The sequence below is a fragment of the Octodon degus genome, unplaced genomic scaffold (genome assembly GCF_000260255.1).
Source record: "Octodon degus isolate 3935 unplaced genomic scaffold, OctDeg1.0 scaffold00051, whole genome shotgun sequence".
Lineage (NCBI taxonomy): Eukaryota > Metazoa > Chordata > Mammalia > Rodentia > Octodontidae > Octodon > Octodon degus.
Window position 1 is genome coordinate 680485 of NW_004524627.1, and position 10465 is coordinate 690949.

General features: G+C 33.5%; 1 protein-coding gene across 3 annotated transcripts in view; it reads right to left on the reverse strand.

Annotated features, from left to right (window-relative positions):
- Window positions 1-10465, reverse strand: part of Sgcz (sarcoglycan zeta) — a 541523-nt gene that overhangs the window by 216117 nt on the left and 314941 nt on the right. The gene's annotated exons all lie outside the window — the stretch shown is intronic.

Genomic DNA, 10465 nt, shown 5'->3' on the forward strand with positions numbered 1-10465 from the left:
ATAGAGAGAGAGAGAGAGAGAGAGAGAGAGAGTTGTTATTTAATACAATTAGGTGGGATAATGTTTGTATATTTTAATATGAATTTAAGAATTGTTCATGTGCCAGATAATATGTTGAAATGTTTTATGTATACATTTAAAAAATCTAATGTGCAAACTATCACCACTGTCTTCTTTTTTACCCTATCTATAGATATATCGGTTATTTCTAACTTTATTAAATATTCTCTATTCACCTACTAAGGGAATGATTCTTAATTTTTTCATGATATGGCTCTGAAAACAAGATGTATCACTTCACCATTCAAAAATTCAAATATAATAGGCATAAATGCCATTCTACAAAAGATTGTGAGCTCCAATTTATAGAGTACATAATGATCAATAAAATTTAAATAAGATTACTATCACCAATTCTCTGAATAAAATTCTTGTGAAAACAGCCACTCTTATTAAATTCAAAAAGCATAATCTGAGAGAAAAATAAGGAATCTTGAGGCCAATCCAAATCATGTATGAGTTCCCGTGATATAACATCTTACTATAACAAAGATGTATACATTTACAAGAAACATTAATACATGTACATACGTGATAGTTCTGAGACATAAAATTTTTCTCTCAACTGTGTGGAACTTATTACACCTCACACTTTGTGCCCTTAACCATGCCACAGTTATTTTCCCTGAATTGTATTTAGTATTTTCATGAATATCGTCTGTCTCTTCCAACCAACATTGATCTTACTTAAAGCACTGTATTCAACTAGTCACCAAGACATATCAGCATTAGTTAAAAGGAGTAAATTCAACTCTTCTTTCTATCCTCTCTTTACTATTCAAATAAGGATGCTAATAAGCATTGACTGCGTATCAATTATGTAAAGGATCAGAGTAAACTCTCATAATCTCTAAAATTCTTCAGAATAATTTTCTCACACTTTGTCTTCTCTGAACTCATCCCCTTGCATCACTCCCTAAGGACTATTTATTCTCAATTATCTTTATAACTTGGATACGGGAAAAACATCATACATCTCTCCATATCACACATTATTTCAGTGTCTGAGGAATCTGCAGATTTAAGGTCTTTTTTCTTTTTTCTGTAGTTAGGATAGGGTCTACAAAGTCTGCAGAGTCTCATTATGTTGATTGGACTCATAGTGATCCTTCTGTTTACAACCTCCCGAGTGCTGGGATTACAGGCAAGTGCCACCAAGCCCAGTTTCCATCGCTGTCTCAGCTCGCCCCAGGAGAGGGGCTGGCACTGCACGCCGGGGCTCGAACCCTGGCTGCTGCGTTTTGCCTAAGCAGCCGCTTTAGTCTGCTAAGCTATCAAACCGGCAGGATTTAAGGTCTTGTTGCCAGCGTGTCCCATCTTCTCTTGGTCCTCGGTTGCGCCTGCATCAGCTCTTCTTGTTCCCACCACGACCCACACCCATCACATCACACACATGAATGCATCTTGTGGGTGTTGTGTGAAATAACCCAGTCCCCTCCTCTCAACTGGATTCCTGTGATCATTTTTGGCATTTTAAACATACAGTATCTAATTTATTGCCACTCTCGTGAGTTTTCATCAACTTTTTAGGCCACTCATTTTTCCTATGGTCACATAATGAAATAAAAATTGTACCACTTTCACAATTACATTTCTTGGCACTTTCTTTTCTATTTACTTATTCAAATGTCCCTACTATATTGTTTTACTTTATTAACTATTTCAGCCTTTGAATCATTCTCCACTTCCTCATTTTCTTTAGACTACACTTCTCTCCTTTACAAACTCCATGCCATTAGTTCATCTTTAAACCGTCTTCCCCCTAATACTTTCAACTTTCTTTCTCCTTCTCTGTTCATTGACATGGATGGTGAAACACAATTCTAAATAACTAGTTCATACTGGCCTGTGATGTTCTCAACATACTTGAGCATGGGTAGAAATAACCACATAAATAAGAAGGCTGAGACCATTAAAGGTTCAGAATCATAGATACACAATTTTACCTACCAATCCTTCTAATTATTTTTAAGTGTTTTATTTTGCCTTATATTTTAGCATTTTTTTATTTTCTGAAATTCTTAGAAAATTCCTTTTCCATTATCTTCACCTTTGCAAAACATGACTACTAGTCTTCCTTAAGAGAATCAAGAGATGAGCGTCTTAATTTTTTCTCCTTCAGGAAATAAACATCATCTGCATAGAAAAAACATCAAATGACCTACACACATTCTGGGTCTCTCTCTCTCTTCTCTCTTCTCAACAAATTATCTGAGCTTAAATAAAAATTAGTTTGTCTAAACCATATCAGAGTACCTTATGTGCATACGGCTCCTTTATGTGAAATGTTTCAATGCATGTTAAAAACAAAAACATTATCACTTATTAAACCATGATGCAATCATCACAATCAGGATCTTCAGTGTGGGTGACACACAATTACCTAACACACTTTCTACAGAAGGATAACAATGAATATTTTAGAATTTGGGGGTGTATGGTCTATGTCACAACCACTCACCTCTACTTGAGTAGCCCCAAGGCAGACAGCACATTGTACAAACTAACAAGCATATCTTCACTTCATTACAACTGTATTTACAAGAACAAATGGCAGAAGGACGTGGTAGTCCATGTATATGATCTGAGTTTCTAGGAGACTGGATCAGAAGAATCTCAGTTCCAGGCCTGGGGTAAATAGCAAGATCCTATCTCACACAAAAGAAGAGAGAGAGAGAGAGAGAGAGAGAGAGAGAGAGAGAGAGAGAGAGAGAGAGAGCTCAGTTTGAAGACTTGTGGATAAAGGTCTAATAACACACACACACACACACACACCTTCTATTAAGCTGTTTGATATTTCAAAATAATCATCCAATTAAAAACTACATACACATTCTTTCTTGTTTAAATTTTTTTTGTGTTGCTTAATATTTCCTTCTGTTCGTAAACCTTTGATTTATACTTTTGAAATGTTGTTACACACTATCAAGCTTCTCTCTATGGACTGAGTCACCTGATTTATAAGCTTACCATGATCACCTGCTGAATGAGGTGTGGAAGAGTGTGTAAGGATCATGTGGAACGCCAGAGCCCTGGAGCTCCTGCCACAGTCCCCAGTGAGCTCATGTCAGGAAGCCAGAAGCTCTGCCTTTGAAAGCCAGAGAACCTGAACTGGAAGCCTGTGGGCAGCTACCCAAAGGAGATGATGAAGGCCTACGTGCCTCCAAAGAAGCAGAAGCAAAATTTCATTCTTACCCTATTTGTTCCATCTTTTACAGGCTACTGGTTGCTGCTATCCACATCCAGGTTGGACTTTCAGTTTCAGTTTGTCAATCATCTGATACACCCAGAACTGTGCTGTACCAATCTGCCAGGTGTTTCTTATTAAGGCTGACATCTAAATTAACAATCACAGTCACATTTAAATTTAGAATTCTTGTATCTTTCTCTTGAGTTGACCATTTTATCATCAGAGATTGTTTCTTCTTCTATACTCTAGAATTTTTCTGATTTTAGTATAGATAAATTGGTCTACTTTTATATGTTCATGATATATTTTTTCATATTTTATGCTATTTAATATTTATTACAATTCAATTAACATAGTGTGTATTCACAGGAAAGTATAAAACAATATAGAAATAGTCAATGTATCTCTTATTCAGTTTTCCAGTCGTAGCCACCCCGCATTTTATTTTTATTTGAATATACTTGCAGTACATAATGATTGCATCCCTGAAGGGGTTCAACATGTACATAAAACATTTTAATTCCTTTTGTTTGCACCCTTCCTCTACTCCTTTCTATTTATCTTACAAAACTTTATAAACTTAATTATGATATATACAGATTGAAAACCAGATTAATGGGCCAAGGGTTATGTAAAACACTTAGGACTATTGTACTAAGTCAAAGTACCCTTTTAGATGCATCATCTGCCTCGAATTCCAATATGTTTTCATTTCATCTTTTTTCTATTATCTGTCATTCATTTTAATAGATATATAGATATAGACATAGATATAGATAAGAAATGGATGGAGATATAGATAATGATAGTAGGCTTGTGGGTCTGAGTAACTTCACTTGATATTAGGGTCTCAAAGTGCATTCATTTTCCCACAAGTGACTCAAATTTATCTTTTCTATGGTAGACTAGTACTCCAATGTGCATAAATACACTACTTTATCTCTTTATCTGTTAATGGACATATAGCCTGTTTCCAAGATTTAGCTATTTTGAATTCCACCTTTGTGAACAGAGGTATGCATGTATTACTATAGTATGAAGTCTTTAAAGTCTCTTGGGAAGATACTGAGTAGGAGAATAGTTTGATCAAATGGAACTGTACATTAAGATTTTGAGGAATCCTCATCCTGATTTCCACAGTAGTCATCAACACAGAGAAGTAATCCTTTTCCCCAATAACTTTACCAGCAATTTCTACTGGCATATGTCTCCATGCTAATCATTCTTTTTAGAGTGACATTACATCTCTCTCTTTTTTTTTTCAGAACCAGGGATTGAACTCAGGCCTTTGTGCTTGCTAGAGAAGTGCTTATTCTAGTGAGACATCTCCCCGGTCCCTCAATTTTGTTTTAATTTGTATTTCTTAAATGTCCAGCGGTGTTCCACATGTTTTTGAACTTATTGGACCTGTGTATTTTTTTTTTAATCTTAGAACTGTCTATTCATTTCAGGTGTCATCACTTTTAGTTGAATCTTTAAAATTGGAAAGTCTAATTTTTCAAGTTCTTTTTCTATTCTAGATATTAGTCCTTTGTCTGATAAGTTGCTGGCAATTATTTTTTGCATTCTGTAGATTGCTTTTTCACTCTGTTAGCGATTTCCTTTACTGTGAATAAACTTTGCTTATTTTTCTTTTTGCTCTTATTTTTTCTTTTTAATTTCTTATAACTAGTTTACTATTGCTATTATTATTTAAAACCCATTTTGCAGGTTTATGTCTAGTAACCTAAACAACTAATTTTAAGATAACATCATTAAATGTAGCAACCATTGTTGATTTCCTATTACTTTGCTTAATAAAATTTTGTGCCATTTCTAATGCTTTTATTTAACTACTTTGCATTTTTTAAAAAACAAAAAATAATATAATCCCATTTGTTGATGCTTGGTATTGTTTTTGTGCAACTGGGATTTTTTTCAGAAAAGAAAGTGTAGTCTTGGCCTACACTTGTATCTTTAAGAGATTTATCTATTTTATCTTCTAGGAGATTAAATAGATCTCTGCTAATTTTTGATTAATTTGAATTTTAGTTTAATATATAGTTAGAAGTACAGGTTTAGGTTCATACACTAACATATGAACCTAAAACTAAGTTAGTTTTTCCAGTGTCATTTGTCAAAGTGGCTATCTTCATAAAGCGAAAGGACTTGGCTCCTTTGTGAAAATAAGCTGGCTGTATCTGCAGTTGTTTCTGCATTTTCTACTCTGTTGTTTTGCTTCAAGAGTCTGGTTTTCTTTTGTGGTGGTTGTGGTTCCTGTTGTTTGGAATACCATGCTGTTTTTAATCACCATAGCTCTGCAGTTCAACTTGAAGTTTGGCACTGTGATTCTGCTCTGCTTGCCCTTAATTGCCAGCATTGCTTTTGGTCTTTGAGGTCTATTCTAGTACCATATGAATTTTAGGATTGTGTTCTCCATTGCTGTAAGGAGTTTTTATTCATATTCTGATTGGGATTGTGTTAAATCTATATATTAGTTTTGGAAATGTGACCATTTTGACTGTTATGTTTGCCTGGCTAGGAACAGGGAATGCCTTTCTAATGCTTACATTCCCTTTAACATCCTTTTTCAGAGTACTGTTTATTTCATTGTGAGATCTTTCATTTCTTTGTTTAGATATATTTCTGAGCATCTCATTTTAATTGATGTTATTGTGAGGGATGTTATTTATCTAATAACCTTCTCAGTGAGTCCGTTATTGATGTACAGAAACACTATTGATTTTATAGTGCAAACATTGTATGCCCCTATTTACTGAATTTGGATATTAGTTCTCTTGGTGGAGTTTTGCTGTTATAAGTAAAAGATAATGTCATCAGCAAATACTGATGGAATGACTTCTTCCTTTCCTATGTATTCACTTTAAGTACTTTCTCTTTTGTATTGCTCTAGAATATGCTATAAGAACTATATCAAACAAAAGTTATGATAGTGGACATTCTTGTCTTGTTCATGCTTTTAAAAGGAAAACTTTTAGCTTCTCACCATTTAGCATGATGTTGGCTCTTTGCCACAGATACATTCATCAGTTTGAAGTAAAGCCCTAATTCTATTTTCTTCAGTGGTTTTTTTTTTTTTTATAAATAATGGATTTTGAATTTAGTTTTTAAGGATCTTTGAGTGTGAGTGTTCTGCATTTTGGTGTGTCCATTGCTAGTTTAGTTCCTTGCTAGCATGTGCCATTTCCTTATTTCTGGGTGTATCTGAGCTAAGTATTAGTCTTGAAATCTTCAAAATTGAACATGTTCCAAATGACTTAAGGTAAAGCTGCCTGTGTTTTTGAAATGAACCTTCTTCTTCTTCTTTTTCTTTTTTTAAAAAAATATTTAGTACAGGATCTTCAGGGTTTCACTACACAGATTGGACTCATAGTTATCTTCCTGTTTTCAGCCTCCCAAGCACTGGGATTACAGGGGCGTGCCACCACACCTTCTCAGCATGCACTTGGGCTGGGGCCAGAAAGTCTTGCCAGGGATCGAATCCTGCTCCCTGAGCCTGTGTAAGCAGGCATTTTTGTCCGTGAGGTATCTGGCTGGTCCTGAGTCTTCCTATTTGTATTGGAATTTGTATTTTATATTTCGAGAAAGTATTTTTTATGATGGATTATGAAACCATTTGATTAGAAAAATATTCATTACTGTCTGCTCTCCAGTTGTAATTCTAATTAGAAAACATATGCAGAATATATGTAAAATTAAGTAACAAATTCAGGTGTCAGTTATACCATCTTTACCTAACATGGTTGAAGGCTGCACCTTAGTTCAATTAACAAAAACACTTTACACTTGACAGTATAGCAGGTGGACATTTTAGAGAACATTATTTCTTGAATTGCTGTGATAATGCTTCTATACTAGTAAAATAATTTTATTATTCCATTTTAAAGAATCTAATATGATATTACATTTACTTTGAAAGTTATTTTCTAAGTTGAGTTTTTAGAATTAATACTAAATTAGTTACTGTATTCTTACGATGTATTTCCAAAAAATAAATCTGTTATACAGCAGTTATTGAACATTTATAAAGCTATTAGGACATAAGTAAAATTTATCCTAGAAAGAACGAACCAAGCAATGCTTCCATTAGAATTTTTTTACTATTTGCATCGTTATGATAGCAAAGTTGCCATTAGAAATTTCCTTTTTTTTGTTCTTGTTGTGTTACAAATATCAGCAGGTTCATTTCGCTTTCAAAGTGAGTTTACTTATTTTTTATTTTTATTTTATTTTTTTTTATTTTTTTTTTTTGTTTTTTTTTTTCTACAGTTTTATTGATACACAGATAGCAATGAGACAGTTTCAAATCAAATCGGAAGTACAGTTTCAACAAATAATACACTGCATATATTCTTCTTAGTGGTTAATTGCTGTACAAGATGCGGACTTGTGATCCTATTTACAAACACCATTATAAATAATCCCCAACCACTTTGAATACACAGACACAGAATGGACATTCATCGGTGTACCCCATTTTTCCTAAGTTCCGTTATTGAATATTATAGCTGTGTAAACTCAGCAAAATATTCTAAAAGAGTCCAGTAGCCCATAATAGCATTGGGTCTTCTGTTTAACTGGCAATGTCAGAAATTATTGACCTGAGTCCCCCACAGCTTAACTTAACAGCATGGCTTTATTTCTTATATTTCGTCTTCATACTTTTCTACTGGATGGTTAAGACCAAAGTAAAGCAGGACCTATGCAACAAGAGTTGTAGCTTTTTGGTCTGAGAAGGTCAATAAAATGCCCTCAGGATTTGTCCTGAGATCCTGTACCTCAGATTGTAGAACCTTTATCAGTGCAGCCATGTGGATGAGTCACGGCCAATGCTTGGCCAATGTGCTCTCTGTGAAAGCCTGAGAGAGTGTCTTCTCCCCATGTGACTCTCCTTAGGCCCACTCTATGTCATCGATCCCTTTCCTCTTTGGCCCCATAATCTTCTTGATCAGAAAATTTGGGACACTACCGAGGTACATGACGTTACAGTACAAGTTCTCATATGTCCTGAGTCTTAATTGACCTTAGAAGGCTAGGGCCAAAATGTTGGCTTTCCTTGTATCCCTCCTTTTTCTCTAATTTTGGTCTGCAAACTTAGGTTGTTACCCATCCAGAAGAAAAGCTTATTGTTATTATCAAATGATTTAGGCTATCAATCTTAACCTCACTATCTCACTGCATTTCAAACATCTTAGGCATAATAAGGAACAGGTATTTTTTATCAAGTATTGATATGTTGAACTTTAAGTCCCTATATAATATGATAAAAAAATTTAAAAATTAGATTATATTTTAAAAAATAGGATAAAGAATTCTATGCTGCTCATGTTTGCACATAAGTCCAAAAATCTCACCATATACAACCTTGAAGCAGGACAGTCCCACAATATTCCTTTTCCTGTCTCTTGCTTTCATTCACCACCCCCTTCTTCTTGAGTTTACTTATTTTTTAAATTTAATTTTATATTTATTTTGAATAGTAAAAACAAAAAAAAATACTAGAAACAAGGACAGAAACAGGATTACATACAATATATAAATTGCATATTTTCAAAACAAGAATAGCTAATTAACAATGCTTGTTCTATTATCTATTTTTATCATCAAATCTGTTGCTCATATTAACAGATATAGTTATGCAACGTCGAACAAATAATTGATCATTACGGCATGCTTTTAAGAAACCTAAGATTTTTTTCTTGTCTTCTTTATATTACTTTTTAAAAAAATAGAGCTTAGGGGTCAGGGAGATGGCTCAGTAGAATAAGAGCTTCCCTGGCAAGCACAAGGTTCTGAGTTCAATCCCTGCTTTCTAAAAAAAAAATTACTGAGAGCATAATAATAATTGATAAGACACTAGAAATTGTACATATTTAGAAGATCAAGATGAGAGGTATCCAGATATTTGAAAAGTAGAAAATTTATGATCATGTTTTAGCATCAATTTTCTTGATAATGTATGGATTTTCCTTTTTCTTTTGAGTCAATCTCTTTTTATGACTTAGCTATGATTTCCATGTAGACATTTCAATTTCCTAGTTGAGAATTTATGACTTCTTATACATATATATGTAAGTAACTTTTATATACAAATTATATCATTCTATGAAAAAGACATAATTTTAAAAACATGTACAGTTTTTTCTCTTTTAAATTATTCCCATATTTCTAAATACTTTAACTTTTATATAAAATTTACTTTTCTGTCAGTATATTTCTACCATATAATAACAAAAGTATTTAAACAGAAATTAGGCCAAAAAGTGAGCATTGCTTGGGTCCTTTCTGTACCATTTTGTGACATTAGGTAGCAATGTTAATTAACACCCAGGGAAATGTGCCTATATTGGGCTATAACATCCAATAATAATTATACTGAATTATAGATTTTTGTCCAGTTTAAAACATAGTTCCAAAGGTCACAGTTTATTGGCCTGTTAAGATATTAATGAATCTAGTTTGTAGCTCAGCAAACTTATTTCAAAATGTCTTTCCTAGCACACTGTTGACTTCTTTTCAAAACACTCTTTGAGACTTTATTGCCATTAAAATAGTTAAAATTCTAATGAGGCAATAAATCTTTGACATTTGAACCTTTGTTCATTTTATAATTGTATGGAAATCAAGCTTTTAATTTTCTTTGAAAAATTATATTTCAAAGTATTTTTCAGGCTCCACCAATACCCTAAATTGGATCAAGCTGCCAGAGCCTATCAAGCTACACCTACCTATACCTATACCTCAATGAGTCTCCACTACAAATAGGTGTGTAGCTTTTGAAGTGATTCCCAAGTAGTATGAGAAACACAGTTTTTATCAGTTCTTCTTTTGCAATGATTAACTGGTTAATAGTCTCAAAATTTAGTGTTAACTTTTGAGAAAACTATAGGATTTATTTTCTGTTGGTGTACTATAACAGAAAATGTACTTGGTTGACTTTTTTTTTTTTTTGCTTTTAAAAACTAGTTTTAATAGTTATTGCAAAGCAATATGCAATATTAAAAAAGAAAGATGGTATTGTCTTTGGGTGACAGGGCAGGCAACAGGCACGAGGGCTTGCGTGGTGCCGGTGGTGTTGAACTTCTTTTATTTATTTATTTATTTTTATTTTTCAACAAATAATACACTGCATATGTTCTTCTTAGTGGTTAATTGCTGTACAAGAAGTGGACTTGTGATCCTATTTACAAACACCATTAGAACAAATCATTCTAT